A 14,852-nucleotide genomic window follows, 5' to 3' on the forward strand; every position below is an offset into this window, starting at 1 on the left:
TTGCCCCCCTTTCCTTCGGAGCCTTGTCAATGTATGGTACAGACTTCGCAGCAGTCTCATTCAAGTCCTCCTGAGTTGCCAGGAGGAGCGAGACAGACAACCCATTATCTGGAACCCGGCAGTCACTGACAGAGCAAGTAGACAGTTGGGTGAGAGGACGCATATCCCTTGGGCCCGATGGGATAACGCTCCTGCTCGTTCAGTTAGGGCTTGGAGAGACTCCTTTCGGCATGCAGACACTGAGATGCTCGCAGCAGCGGTGGGTTCAGCGTGGGCGCTGGTCCACCTGCGTACAGAGATAAAGGTTTCCATCCCTGCTGAGTGGCTTGCTCCACCGGTACCGCAGTTGTTTGCCCCTGGGGACAGCCGATGGTTAGGTTAGTTCTCCCCTCTCGGGGGCCCCCTCAGGATCGCGGGGAGACCAGAGACTTCTCAGTCATTTTCTTCATGATTGGCACAGGGGAGAGACTGGTTCAGGAGATCGGCGCAGCCGACGCCCCCCCCTCCCATGGCAGCGGGTTCGCACCATTGGCCTGCGAGGTAAGGAGTGGCAAGTGGACCTGGCTGACCATGTGCAGTCATGGTGGCTTTGGCTGGGGGAAGGGAGGGCTTTGGCAGAGCTGGACTGGGACCCAGGAGAGTGGAGATGGCCCCCCTTGGATGTAGCAGATGAGGACGTCCCGTTCTTCTCCTACAACACAAGGATTGGGCGGAGAGCGCTGGGTAGACACATGTGCCCCCGCCCAGACCAGACAGTACCATTAGGGCATTTCCCGCATATTTCTTCGAGCCTTCTAGAAGGCCTTGTGGAACAGCTGGCGACCATGCCGCATTACCCTATTTGTGTGGCTTCTGGCCCAGAAGGGCCTACCGGTGGGGAGTTGGCTCATGCAGATGCAACAGAGCGGTGAGTGCCAGAGGTGTGTTGATCAGCAGATTGAGACCCCGAAGCACTGGCTATGGGAGTGCTCTCAGGCAGGTAGGATATGGCAGACAACACTCAGGATCCTAGCGAGGGTGGTGCCTGATCTCAGCTACGTCACATGGGGTTCATTCTGCTGGCTCACCACCAGCCCTGGCTGGCACCTAGCCTTCGAGGCCGCCCCACAGGACATCTACCATCTGGAGCAGGGCGCGTGGGCACAGGTCAACGCAGTACCACTGGCACTGGTGGACATGGATGCAGGGCAGTTCGAGCGTCAGGAAGAGTGGGAGATCGTGAAAAGTATTACGGGTTGGCAGATCTGGAAAGCCCGGTGCTCTGCCATTCTTGGAGGGGAGGAGCCCTCTGATGCACAGGTCATGATATAATCAGACATACCTTTTTTTGGGAAAAAAAAAAACCTTGTGTAATTCAATGATGCTCTGTAGGTGCTCCTTATAAAAGCATGCAACTCCCCCTTGTCCTCTTTTACTAGAGTGTGGCTGAAAAGCGGAGTGTATCACATATCTGGGCATGTCCTGAATGCGGCATGTGTCTCTTTCCCAAGTTTCAGCTAAAAAAATCACGTCTGCATCCTGAATGATTGCATTCAGCCCAATGCCTTTGTGCCATGGGAACCCTCTGCAATTCCAAAACATAACTTTCAGTGGTATGTGGGTCCCATGGCAGCGCATCCCTATTTATCAGAAGCCTGGTCATCCTCTTGCTTCTTCTTACGGGCCTCGTATTGTTTCTTGTGTCCCTCTTGTTGTTGTGGAGTGCGATCTGCAAAAACATAGAAAGGGGTGCCATGGAGGTAGATCCTACTGTTGTCCAATATGATCTCTCGTTTGCAGGCATCCATCAATGTGCATACAAGACCGCGAGGGCTCTCACTGTCCTCTTTGCGTTTCTGGCTGTCCTCTTTGTGTTTCCCAATACAGTGAGCATCAAACACTGCAATATCTGGCATCGCAAAGTGTTCCATAAAGAATTCACTAACCTGTTTGGCTAGTGAAAGAGGTGTCTTGTCAGCTTTCTCAGAGAGTCCTCTTATCATGAGATTCTTAGCTCTTTTAGCACGTTCTTGGCATTCACGATTGTCAATTTGTTGTGCTTGGTGCACATTCTTGCCCAAGGCATTCCCACTTCTTGCATTTTTGGCATCCTCAGTGGCATGATTTAGACCTGCTACAGCAGTTGCCCATGTTTTGACATCCTCTTTGTGTGCATGTTCAGTTGTATTGCTTTGCAAAGAAGCAATCGTAGTCTCCAGAGAAGTAATCTTTTATGCTTGTAATTCAGCCCATTCAGCTTGTGTTGCAATTGTCTGCTCAAGGTGTACATTCTTGAGCTCCAGGCTTTGATACTTGTGTGTAAGGGACAATATGTCGTGCTGTTGAGTTGCAATCATGGACTATAGTGTGCTCAAGAAACTCCAAATATCACCTGTAGGCAACAAAGATTCCGTTGCACCCGAGTCTTTAGGATGTGGAGAGCCCTTGTTAGCTTGACCAGCAGACCCCATTGGCTTCACAGGATGTGGATTGCAAGAGATTCCACTTCTGAGTGCGCGTAAAAAGAGGTTGCCCTCTTCCAGCGTGATGCAGTAGTCAACTCAAGGGGTATGCATGAAAACCAAATATCTGACCTGTTCGGGATCAATTAGCATCAACAACAAAAAGAGGTTTCCCTCTTCCACACACGTTCGAAACAGCAAGCGGGAGAGGCGACACGGAGGGAGGCGACACACGTTCGAAACAGCAAGCAGGAGAGGGAGGCGACAGAGGTCAGCAGGCAGGAGGGAGGTGACACACGTTCGACAGAGGTCAGCGGGAGAGGGAGGCGACAGAGGTCAGCAGGCGGGGGGGGGAGAGAGAGAGAGAGAGAGAGAGAGAGAGAGAGAGAGAGAGAGAGGCTTTTTCTTGGCTTTTTCCGCTTAGCCCTTCTTCTTCACTCTTTTTCGTTTCTAGGGTTTCCGGCTCTAGGGTCTCAGGCAGCAGTGGAAGAAGATTAAAAAAAATAAAAAAAATAAAAAAAAATTCAGGTTTGCAGGTTTTCTCAAGGGTGCAGCAATGGTTCAAGCAACTATTTAAGAGTTTGCAGGTGCTGAATTAGGGTTTGAGAGAAAGGGTTTTCTTTGCTTTTGTACATGGATTTGGATGACCCGGCTGCTGCTGTTGGTGGCATGGCTGCCAATAGCCTTAACATGGATCTTATTGAGGAGATGATCGAGAAGGATGTGGGTTATGCTTCAGATGCCTCGGAGCAACAAAAACGTCAAAGGCTTGATGTTGATGCAAGCTACACTCTGGTGAATGTTGGAGAGAATGCAGAGGAAAGTTCTCAGGTACCTTCTCCGGAGTTTGCACGTTTGCTGCAGATCACTGGTGAGCTTCTGCAAGAATATGTGAAGGCAAATAGCGTGCAAATGGCTACAGTAGATAATGATGGTGTGGCTGATGTATGCATGGAGACTCCTTTGTTGCTACAACAGCTAGCAGATTTTCATGATCGTGCTGCTATCTTCTTCTTTACTGGGCGTATTCCGTTGTTGCCTTGTCTTAGAGCATGGTTGGGCCGCTTGGTGTCGCCTGAGGCACTTGAGGAGATTTATGATGGTCCGAGAGGCTTTTATGAAATACTTTTTCACACTTCGGAGGCCTGTAGGGCTGTCTTGGAGCAGATGCCACTCTTTTTGGATGGGTAGTTGGTTCATGTGGTTCCGTGGAAGCCTATGGCAGAGTACCAAGATATGTTGCGCCAGGCTTGCCCAGTTTGGGTTGAAGTGAAACAATTCCCACCAATGTTTTGGCGTGTTTTACCGGATCTCATGCGAGGTATCGGTGATGTCTTGGTGGTGCCTCGAATGGCATCTAGAAACCGAAATCGTCTATGCATGTTATGGAGACCTAGGCCGACACATTTGCGTGTCAATATGGCTGGGCTGCAACCTTTAATGTATGAATTGAGGTGGGATACATTTGCTGGCCACTGTTTCAAATGTGGTAAGATGGGCCACTTTGTCTCCGAATGTCCTAAGAAAGAACAAGTTGTTGCTACCAAGGATATCGTTGATGGGCAGTTGCCCGTCGAAGATGAGCATGATGCTCCTTTACATGATGCCCAGCACATGGATGTACATGTGGATGTTCAGAATGAGGTTGAGCAGCCATGGGTGGAAGTACGTGGTAAAAAGACAGGATTTTCTTAGATGCTGTTTGGCGGGGGCCTTTGTGTACTCATCAGGGGCCCTTACATACATATGCTCGTCGCCCTTTGGGTTCAGGTGCCCAGCAACAGACCAGGATTGAGAGGCCGGGAGGCCAACTTGCTCAGGGTTTAGGGGCTCTTGGGGTGGATAGAGTAGAACGCTATCCTATTAGAAGTCGCCTAACAAAGAAGCACAACAACAATTGCCTCTTATGTTTGGTTCGAAGGGTGAGGTCATCTCGCCATGGGATGGTCATTACTCTTTGGCACGTGCTCGGGAACTCCAAGGGCAGTCTGAGATCACAAATACCATGTCTAAAAATGCAATGCTTCAAAAGGTTCGTGATTTGGCAGATTGTCTTGGGCCTTGTTGATTCCTTTTCTGGGAAGGATTATGAAAATTGTACAATGGAATGTAAAGGGTATTTCTTCGCGCCAAAAGCAGTTCAGGCTTTGGCGTACAACTTTTTATCATGGTTGGGATGTTTTGTGTGCAGTTGAACATAAGTAGCATAAGTTGGCTGGCAAAGCCTATGTATATAAGGGGTTTCATGTTTTCTACAGCGGACATCCTGCTTCGCAGTCTGGTGTTATGTTTGCTGTTCGTTCGTAGTTTCAGCCTTCTCTTGTGATTCAAGATGTTCATGGAAGATTTCTAGTGATACAGATTGTTTGGGATGATACGCCTTTATGGTTATGTTTGCTGTTCGTTCGCAGTTTCAGCCTTCTCTTGTGATTCAAGATGTTCATGGAAGATTTCTAGTGATACAGATTGTTTGGGATGATACGCCTTTATGGTTATTAGGGGTGTATGCTCCAAATACTGCTCGTGCACGCCGTTTGCTGTGGAATGACTTGTGTGCTCTTTCAATCTCTCATCCTGGCTTTGTGATGGGAGACTTTAATGTGTGTGTCTCCGGGGAGCAAGCCACGTCGCCTCATTCTGTAATGGATGGCCCGGAGAGAATGGCGTGGGAAGCTTTTGCAGCAAGGTCGCTAAAACAAGACATGTGGTCTTGGTTGCATCCAAATGAAAGGGGTTACACTTATGCCTCACAACAGTTTCGGGGCACTTATGCTAGATTGGATAGGATGTATATTTTACATCAAGATCTCTTTTTGCCAGAGGTTCTTACTATGATGGTTGATCAGCAACAGGTTTTGTCGCATCATTGGCCGCTTGTGTTTGAAATGGTCTATCATCCTGTGGATGCATATAAAGGCTTGTTGGGACGCTTGCCTTTGTGCTTAAATCACACTTTTTTGGAGCATGAAGTTTTTGATGTTTATATGCGTCAGTTGATATGACATCTCTCCATGAGAGTGTCCATGACTGATTATCATGCTTGGCAAGTGTTCCTTATCAACACTCGGAAATTGGTGCGGCATTATGGTCTTGCTAATGTCTCTATACAAAAACAGCATGTGGCTCTTCTTGAGTTGCTTTTAAAGGGCTTGCAGGCGTTCATGTTTACTGACTCTATGGATGCTGAAGTTGTGGATGCCATAGAATGGCTGAAAAAGGAGCTATCTAGGGTGCAGGAAGCACAATATGTTCGCTTTAAACTACTTGCACGTCTTGATGCTTTGCGGGATGCTAACTATCGCTTCTATGATAAGTTGCATCAAAAACATATGCGTGAGAATATTGTTAGGCTGATGGATGTCCAAGGCAACCTTGTTACTCAACCTTCTGAGGTTATTCAGCATTGCATCAGGTTTTATGAAGATTTGCTTGCTCCTCGAGAGGATGTCTCGCCGGCTGTCCTGGCTGCAAGGGAGTCATTGTTTGCTGAAGTACGATATCAAGTTGACCCTGATGTGGCGATTTAGCTTGATGCTTCTGTTACTCAAGGGGAAGTGGAAGCTGTTCTCTCCAAACTTCCCATGGGAAAGAGCCCTGGATGGGATGGTTTGACAAATGAGTTTTTTCGAAAATATGCTGATCAGCTTGCAGAGCCTTTGATGCTTATTTGTCAAAGGGTTTGGGATGAGGGATATATGCCTGCCGATTGGAAGTTGGGCATACTTCGTTTGTTGCCCAAAGTCCCTTCGCCTACTTCTTTGGCTCAATGGCGCCCAATCTCACTTATGGGTATTATGTATAAAATCTTTACAAAGATTTTTGCCAATCGCTTGCAGAAAGTGCTTCGTACTCTTATTCATCCATATCAATATGGATTTGTGCATGGCAGAAATATTTTGCATAATATTCTTAATGTTCAAATTGGAGTGGATTATGCCAAGGCAAAGAAGCAAGAGATTGTGATGGTGCAGTTGGATCTTGAAAAAGCTTTTGATCATGTCAGTTGGTCTTTCCTTTCTCAGTTAATGATAGCCATGGGCTTTGGTCCCAAAATGGCTAATTTGGTGCATTTACTTGGCTGTGGCTCTATCACGCGGATTATGCTCAATGGAGGACTTTCGGATGGTATTTCTCTCACCCGTTCTCTCCGGCAGGGCTATCCTCTTAGCCCTCTTTTCTTTGCCATTGCCACTCATCCTATGTTATCTCGCCTAGATGCTATGGCATCGCATGGTGAAGTGGTTGGTTTGCATCTCCCTCATGGCAAGCAATTGGTTGCTCAAGCCCTTGCGGATGACACTTTTATGTTTCTCAGGGCCGAAAAAGCCAATATAGATCGAGCAATGGAAGCTTGGAATAATTTTGCATTGGCTTCTAGGCTGAAAATAAATTCAACAAAATCAGCCCTCATTGTATGCACAGAATTTGATCTTGAGGCATTAGGGTGGCAAGGCCGTGTGGTGCATACAGGAGACATTGTTCGTCATCTTGGATATCCGGTGGGTGTGGATGTGGATCCCCAAGCGCTTCTTGCTTGGATTTCTGCTCGGATCTCGGATAAATTTGTGTATTGGAAAGCTCAAGGGTGGCCTATGCACGTGAGGGTTAAGGTAGCTCAGGTTATTATGCTTAGCATGATTTCCTATTTTTTGCCTTTGCTACCTTGGACGCACAAATCTCTTCGTCGTTTGGTTGCTTCCATTCGGTTTATGCTGTGGAAGAGGCAAGGAAATATTATGGGTCAAACATGGATAGCTTGGAATCACATTACGACACCCAAAAGAATGGGTGGGGCTGCTTTACTGGATGTCTGCTTGCATATGGTGGCGCGTAGGTGGGCGCTTTTTCAGGATATGTGTTTGCAGGAGCAGCCTCGTGTATTCATGGCTCGTGACTTGATTGAGTTGGAGGGATTGTCACATGGACGGACACGTGTGCAGGCTTCATGGTGGGACATTGTGAATGCGGCTCATCCTATCCGTATTCGCTCATCTCACATTTTATCGCATATTCTCCTTTCTTGGCATGAAGTTCTACTATTGGCTCGGTGGGATCCTGGTCATGAAAGACTGCTTTTGAACTCTTTGCAGTTCGAAACATTTGTGGAGTCGCGTGTCATTAATTGGCCAGACAGAGATGCTTCACGCATGCGACTCAACCGCATGGTCAGGTTAGGCTTGGTTAGAATCCGAGATGCTGTGATACCTGGTCGTGACAGGCCATATTCGTTTCGTCGTATTCGGCAGCAGTTTAGGGTTCCTCGGACATTTCAGCCACTATGGGTTGACATCATGCATGCAGTTGAGCCTTTTACTCCATTGCCTCGGCCATCTGCAGATCAGCCTTGGCTTGATTGGGCACTATGTAAATCTGGTGACTTGATATCACTTTCAGCTAACCAGGTCTATCATAAGCTCGTATCAGAGAAAGATTGGGTTTCACCCAAGGCCAATAAGGTGTGGGGATTGCACAAGTCTAAATCATGGTGGCAGAAAACTCTTATGCGTGGTTGGCAGTCTAAACTCCCTTACCAAGGTAAGGTTTTCATTTGGAGGATGTTGGTGGGAGGGTTACCTACATGGGATCAGCTCAGCCGTCATAAAATTACATTGGCCTCTTGCTTCTTCTGCACGACATGCACTGAAACAGTTATGCATTTGTTCATGAGTTGTCCAGTGGCCCGTCAGATTTGGTCTTTTGTCTCTCGCGTTTGGGAGGCAGTAGAGGTGTCTACTGTTTCGGCTTATCAGTGGATATTTGGGATTTGTCCTCAAGTCATTACTTCGGACAGTCACCTTGTGATATTCCATTTCCTTAGATGGACAGGACTTTGGCATATTTGGACTACACGGAATGGGTTCATCTTTGATTCCTTGTCTGGAATACATGGGCACATTCTACGTATCCGCGGTTTGCCGCTTTGGCAGTTTTCTTCTCTTCTCTCAGCTCAGCTACTGGATGCAGATGTTATTTCGTTATGGTCTACGGCGGCTCGGCTGGCTCATCTTTGATGCTTTTATCTGGGATGCTTATTTGGCTAGGAGGCTTTCTTATTAGTGTACAGGTTTGCATGGTCATGATCCTTTAGAGGATCTTTTGTGGGGGGTTTTTTGGGGCCATAGGTTCTGTGTGAGCCATGTGGCTGATGTACATTTTTACATATAATATAAAACACCATTTCACGAAAAAAAAGAGAGATTATTAAAGTCTTTGGGAGACCGTAAAGGTCTATGAGACTGAAGAAAACCAAGTACAATGAGCTGGACGCGCGTGGTCTCTGATCATCATACCCAAAATACATGAGATGAAATAATAAGTAAAGAACTGATACAAGAGTCGTGAATGCTCTAATGTGGCAGATCATGGAGGGGGATCCAATGGTGTGCAAGGAAGTAGAAACCCTGTGATGGAGGACTGGCCATGGTCAATAGTCCGCTGTGATCTCCTAGTCGTAGCTCTGCGCGCCGGACAAGCGCCACTGTCACTGTAACTTTTGTCGGTGTGCCACTGGATGGGTGAGTATGGAAGGAATGTCTCGAATCTCGATCTGTGAGTCAGTCAGTTGATGAGTCTGTTGAGGCTCACACTCCATGCCACGGCATTGACGTCTACCTGTGGTCGGATGGTCCATGTCTTGGGCCTGGAAGAAATCGGTGAGCACGCTTTGGGTAGTGTCCGGTTGTATCTCCTGGTCTCGTCGTCGAAGCCTCAGTAGGTGGTCGTGATGTCGAGTCATCTCATAAAGAAAGGATGCAAGGCACCTCTGGTCGGGATATGCGAGGAGGCGCGAGAGAGGACCAAAGCCATCTCTGAATAGGCAGTGGTACCGGCCGCAGATAGCATAGTAGATCGGGCATCTGAAAACAAAGTGCTCCTCCGACTTGACCTCGTGCTGGTCACATAAGGTACAGATACGTCCTTCTCGTGGAATGCCTTCTACTTGCCCACTCTCAATGCGGAGTCGGTGTGATGATACATGGAACTGGCCCAACGATACCCGTAGAGAGTGGAGTAAGTAAATCTGCGTATATCTTGGTGGCACGATGAAACCCTCCACTGAGATCTGGAGGCAGTGATCCCGATAGATACGGAGCTTCACTGGAACCTCGGGTGGTGCCAACGAGGTCCTGAAAGTGTGCAGCTGTAGTAGGTCCTCTCGTATAGCGTGGTTGGTCTCACGGTTAGTAAGAGGGGTAGATGGGGCATCAAGGCTATACTGGAAGGGAGGTAGTCGATCAATGTGGAGGCCGAGGCTCAAGAACCATATGCATACGCGAGCATCACTGTATGAAGCAGGACCTTCCACAACACCCCAAGACAAAGCCTTTTCTACTGCAATTTTTGGTTTATCTCTTGCTGAAGAGATAGACGATGATTGGGCTTTCTGAGTCATGTGTGTGTCAGGTTCTCTGCCTTGGGTAGTCCCCCTAAAATGGTGTAATAATCTGAGTGTGTTTTATGTGTGCCTTGTTTCATAAAAGGCTCCACTGTATCCATCTACCCAATTAGGAGACATGGGGGTGTTTATCTTTCCTATATCAGGCGTAGCCGAGTTCCAAGATGTTGGTGTAATCCCTAGACCTATGAGCTGGTCATGCATCCATGCTTAGACATGATCCTTTGATCATGTTGATACCTAAGCCATGAGAGTGCTTGGTTCAACTTCTGAATCATGCTCAGACTTTAGCCTCTGAGATTGCATCGGATGCACAATCTGGATGATGTCATTCTCGCTCACCTTAGCTCCGAAGGGGGGTTTGTTGGATATTAGAGTCCTAGTGTGAGTGTGCTAGAGTGTCCTAGAGGGTTTGTTGGATATTAGAGTCCTAGTGTGAGTGTGCTAGAGTTGTGTGGGTGTGGAGAAGTCCTTAGGCCACTTGTCTAGTGGACCTAGTCATAGATTAGATTTGATATGATTCTGTGACATCACCCTAGTGACATCATGGGTGAGGTGTGTGGGAGAAGATAAGGCCTAGCCCAGCCTATAAATGAGACCATGTACTTGGCAAAGATTAACCCATCTATCACATCGGTCCATTGCCTCCATCTTTGTGCCCAATCATGTGAGTGCTTGTCTCCATCCCCCTTTCACCATGCACTTCAACAATCTCCACTTGCTAAATGCAACAATCTCTGCAGCAGAGGGTGACAGCCAACTAGATGGGAGAAAGGGGCAGCCAAAGAGGAAGGGATTGGGGGCCGTAAGTGGCTCTGATACCACTGATGGGAGCTGGGATAGCTGAAGATACGAAAGTGTATTGCAGTAGAATGTAGTGACAAATGAAAGCACAATCAATATGACAAAACCCTAGGTAGTTGTCCTAGGTGTCCTAACTGAACTAACGAATAAATGACTTAACTGTACTAAGTGTACTAAATGTATAGGAAATCCTACAAGCATCGTTTGTGGTTTCCATATTCGTAGGGTGGTTTGGGCTTCAAGTTTCGCTGAGCCCTTTACTTTGATTTTGGGAGTAGCTCTTTGAGGCAGAGTATCTCGTACCTTTGCGCTGTATGAGGTAGAGGTAGGCGATTGTGCCTTCTTTATGCAGCGACGTCACAGATGTGGCCCCACACACCATAGCACCATTGAGACTCATGACTTGTTCTTGCTTCCTATTCCTGCTCAGTGCCCACTGCCCTCTTCACAAGCGGGCTCGGCTTGGGAGGTGGTATCTAGTAGTACTTTATGGTGGATATGGTGCTCACGATGTGCTCACATCTTTTGTGAACAAGCATCCACATCAGCTGATATACTGGCTTCCATATGGGCTGATCTCATTTTTACCATTTGGAGTCAGTGGGAGAGATGTATAGGGGCATCTACAGTTGCTTGTGAGAGATTAGTAGCATTCACGAGGACTTGAGGTTGTTCCTTGTTCTTTTCTGTTACTCCACTTGGGATAATGTGGCATTATAGACCACCCCCATGTATTTTTGTTCATATTGTAGAGGCTAGACATAGAGTTCTCACCCTCCCACCTCTTGTATAAGTATGGTTCAATGGGAATATATTACTTTTTACTGTAGAAACACTCCCATAAACATTGACCTGCATGCTCAACCTTTCATACCATGAGTGGGCCTCATCATTGTTATTCATGAATGGTAGAAGGCAAATTTTGATTAGGAATGCTGGGCAAAATAAGGCACAGGAAGAAAGGTCCTTCGACACAACAGAGATCCAAATGGCTTATTGTATAAAAGAGTGGATGACTATGGAGAGGCCTTTGAATCCTGTTTAGAGTTAGTGGAACAATGCGTCTCCGTTTTGCCTATGTTGATGTAAAAGTCTCTTTCTAAGGTTTTGTGCTTTGGATTTTGCTTTGTAGGTGTATCTTTCTACCCTATTAGTGGACATGCAAATTTGAATTTGTGAAATTTTCATCCAAGTTGCGGCCAACTGATATAGTGACAATCCTTTCTTTCTTTAGTGGTGCGTATGCCCTATCAGCTACCCTTTTTTAAAAAAATAGTCCTTTCTATCTGGTTATGAATTTCATTTGCGAGAGACTAAAATGAAATGATTATTTAACTTTACAAGCTGTTGTAGCTGACTATTCCCAAAGTGCTAGGATTCATTATAGCTGAGTTTTCCCTGCTTCTCTGGAGCTTTGACCATATCGAGACCTTTGTATGAGTGAAGCTTTGACCATATCGAGACCTTTGTATGAGTGTATGCTCTTCTATGCACGTGTGTGTGAGAGCATATATTGATACAAATTTCTACACCACTATTGGGTGCTGATGACGTTAGTGGGGATGTCATAGTAGCTAGTCCGTACTATGCATGATGGAGTTGATAGCTTATTGTCTTGTGTATTACTACCATGAGTCATAAACTACACTTTCTTATATGGTGAATTTGGGCATGTTGTTGGATTCATCTGGGTTTATCTTTCGGCCGTATTAGCGGATATACAAACTTTACTTCGTAAAATTTATCCAAGTTGTGGCCAGCTGATATTGTGACAATTCGTTCTATCTTTAGTAATGCGTATGCCCTATCAGCTCCCCTATTTGTTGTAATAATTATTTCTATCTTTTATGAATTTTATTTGGGAGAGACTAAAATGGAATGACTATTTAACTTTTTCATCACAAGCCATTGTAGCTTGTATTAGAACCAAAGGGAGACTACATGATAGAGAGACACGTGTGAGGCAAGATCCATTGATTTGATTGACGTGACTAGCAAGTACAAGGGGCCTCGTTTTTATAGGCTGAGGTAGCCTTATCTTCACTCTCACACACACACACACATCATAGGTGATGTCATGTGAGAGAATCTCACTGACATCACATGTGATGACACACTCAACTAGCACAAGTGGCTCACCTACCAACTTAGGGACATTCACACCACAGCTTTAGGGACACACACACAAACCACTCTCTAGGCCTAATTCCCTCGCACCTTGGCTACGATATTACCCCAACAAACCCCCCTTCGGAGCAAAGGTGGTGAGACCCAACATGCAAAGAGTAGACCGAACTCACACCCCACTGCAATATTGCAAAGAGCAGGCCTTACTATCCAACACCTCCTGTGTGATAGTATTCCCCTCAGTCAGCTCGCGTCTGGCAGTTGAGAACATCTCTTAGTCACTATCCAACACCTCCCGTGTGATAATATTCCCCTCGGTCAACTCGCGACCGACGGTTGAGAACATCTCTCAGTCACCCCCCTTACTCTCAACTGGGTACAAGGGAAAAATTAGCCTCATGATACCTCCTCGAACTAAGGCTTACACACAATCAAAGAAAAAATACAATCTTTTTTTTTGGGGGACTACCAAGGGCAGAGTACCCCTATTGACTCAATAGACACAAAGATGACTAGAAGGCCCACTCTTCATCATAGGGATCAAGACCCTCAAGATGAATAGTGCAAGCATGAACCTCTTCAGATTCTTCTTCGGTTGCTGGTTCGTGTTCCTCAATCAAGTTGGCATGGTGCTCCTCTTGTTCCTTGTCTTTCTTTTTGAAGCAATGAGCTTCCTTATGTTCAAATCTCTTGCAATATTGGCATTGGATCCGCTTTCCAGCTTTCCATTTGGAGGAGGATACAAAGGCAGTGTCGGTGGAATCAATGAATTTTTCTTCTTTATTCCTTCGATCCTTTTCCAACAGTAATGCAACCATATCCTCAAAAGTGGTGGTTGCAACTTGAAGAACTTCAAGAGAAGACTTAGAGCGTGATATGTTTTTCATACTCTTCATGAGAATAACCATCTTGTCCTCATCATCTGGCTCACTTTTAAGGCTAGTGAGTTGACTAATGATGGAGTCCATAGTGGCAAGATGGTCACTTAGCTCATCAGTGGCAGACATTTTTAATTCATAAAATCTGAGCTTCAAAAATACATTCTTTCGAGATTTCTCCGAAATCTGATGTGCTGTTGACTTGAAATCAATATTATGCACAAGCAAATCAGCCAAAGAAAGACCAATGATCGCGATAGCTCGTTGATTTCTTTGCTTCCAAGCTTTAGATGCAGCAAGTTAATTGGTGCCTCATCATCTCCTGAGACAATTTCCCATAGGCCTTCCCGCATCAAGAAGAGTTGTATTTTAGTTTGCAATGTCGGGAAACTAGTTCCTGAGAACTTCTCGGAAGTGGGGAGAATAAACGGAGAGAAGGAGGTCAAGGGGAGAGATGACGAGGATGAAGCCGCCATGGATCACTCGAATGTTGACTGATTTAGTTTTGAGCAGCCACGCATTCTGATAAGAGGAGGTGGCGATACAGGTTGCTATAGTTCTCCGGAAAGATAAGGAGATCAATCACAAATCTGATTCTGAACAGATGCGTCGTCATTCTAGAAGATCTCCATAGGCGGCAGATAGAGATTCTCCTCCAATTGACGAAGGATGCTATCCTTCAAATGGAGTTTTAGGACAAATTGTCTCAGCAGCAGTGTTTCTCCTTGTTGCAATGTGGCGCATGTTTAGTACAGAAACTCCTCTACCAATAAATCATTACAGGGTGGGCATTTGGTCTAAACAGAAAGCATGATAGCAATAGCGTCGTTCGACCTTGGTACTTCCATGGCGATGACTTTCAACAATATGGCGGGCAAGTTTCGTCAAGAAAAACAGGTGGCGGGCAGCCTCACGTCGTACTTAGGAAAAGTCAAAGGATGAAAATCCCACACATCATCTACCCGTTCATAAGATAACTTTGAATTCATCGCCAGGCGCATGGGGCTCGGAATTCCACATTGATTTTGGGGGAAGCAAATCAAATTGATGCTGATTTAGAGGCAGAAGATGACGATCAACAAGGCGTGTAGAGGACAAAGCAAGGAAGGGATTTTTGCTCGACGTATAGGCAAGTCGGTAGCTAAAAAAAAGAGAGAAGTCAGAACCGTGTCATTTGAGAAGCGCAGAATATAGGCGGAATAGCAG

General features: G+C 46.2%; 1 protein-coding gene across 12 annotated transcripts in view; it reads left to right on the forward strand.

Moving 5' to 3' along the window:
• Positions 1-14,852, forward strand: part of LOC147602709 (uncharacterized) — a 62,928-nt gene that overhangs the window by 44,503 nt on the left and 3,573 nt on the right. For 10 of the 12 annotated variants that reach the window (XM_086797630.1, XM_086797634.1, XM_086797631.1 and 7 more), the window contains one exon: positions 11,774-11,877. The exons of the other annotated variants lie outside the window; for them this stretch is intronic. The gene's annotated coding sequence lies outside the window, so the exon portion shown is untranslated. The remainder of the gene's footprint in view (positions 1-11,773; positions 11,878-14,852) is intronic. 12 annotated transcript variants of the gene reach the window in all.

Source organism: Cibotium barometz, chromosome 66 (assembly GCF_041138505.1).
Source record: "Cibotium barometz isolate CiBa-2024 chromosome 66, ASM4113850v1, whole genome shotgun sequence".
Classification (NCBI taxonomy): Eukaryota; Viridiplantae; Streptophyta; class Polypodiopsida; order Cyatheales; family Cibotiaceae; genus Cibotium; species Cibotium barometz.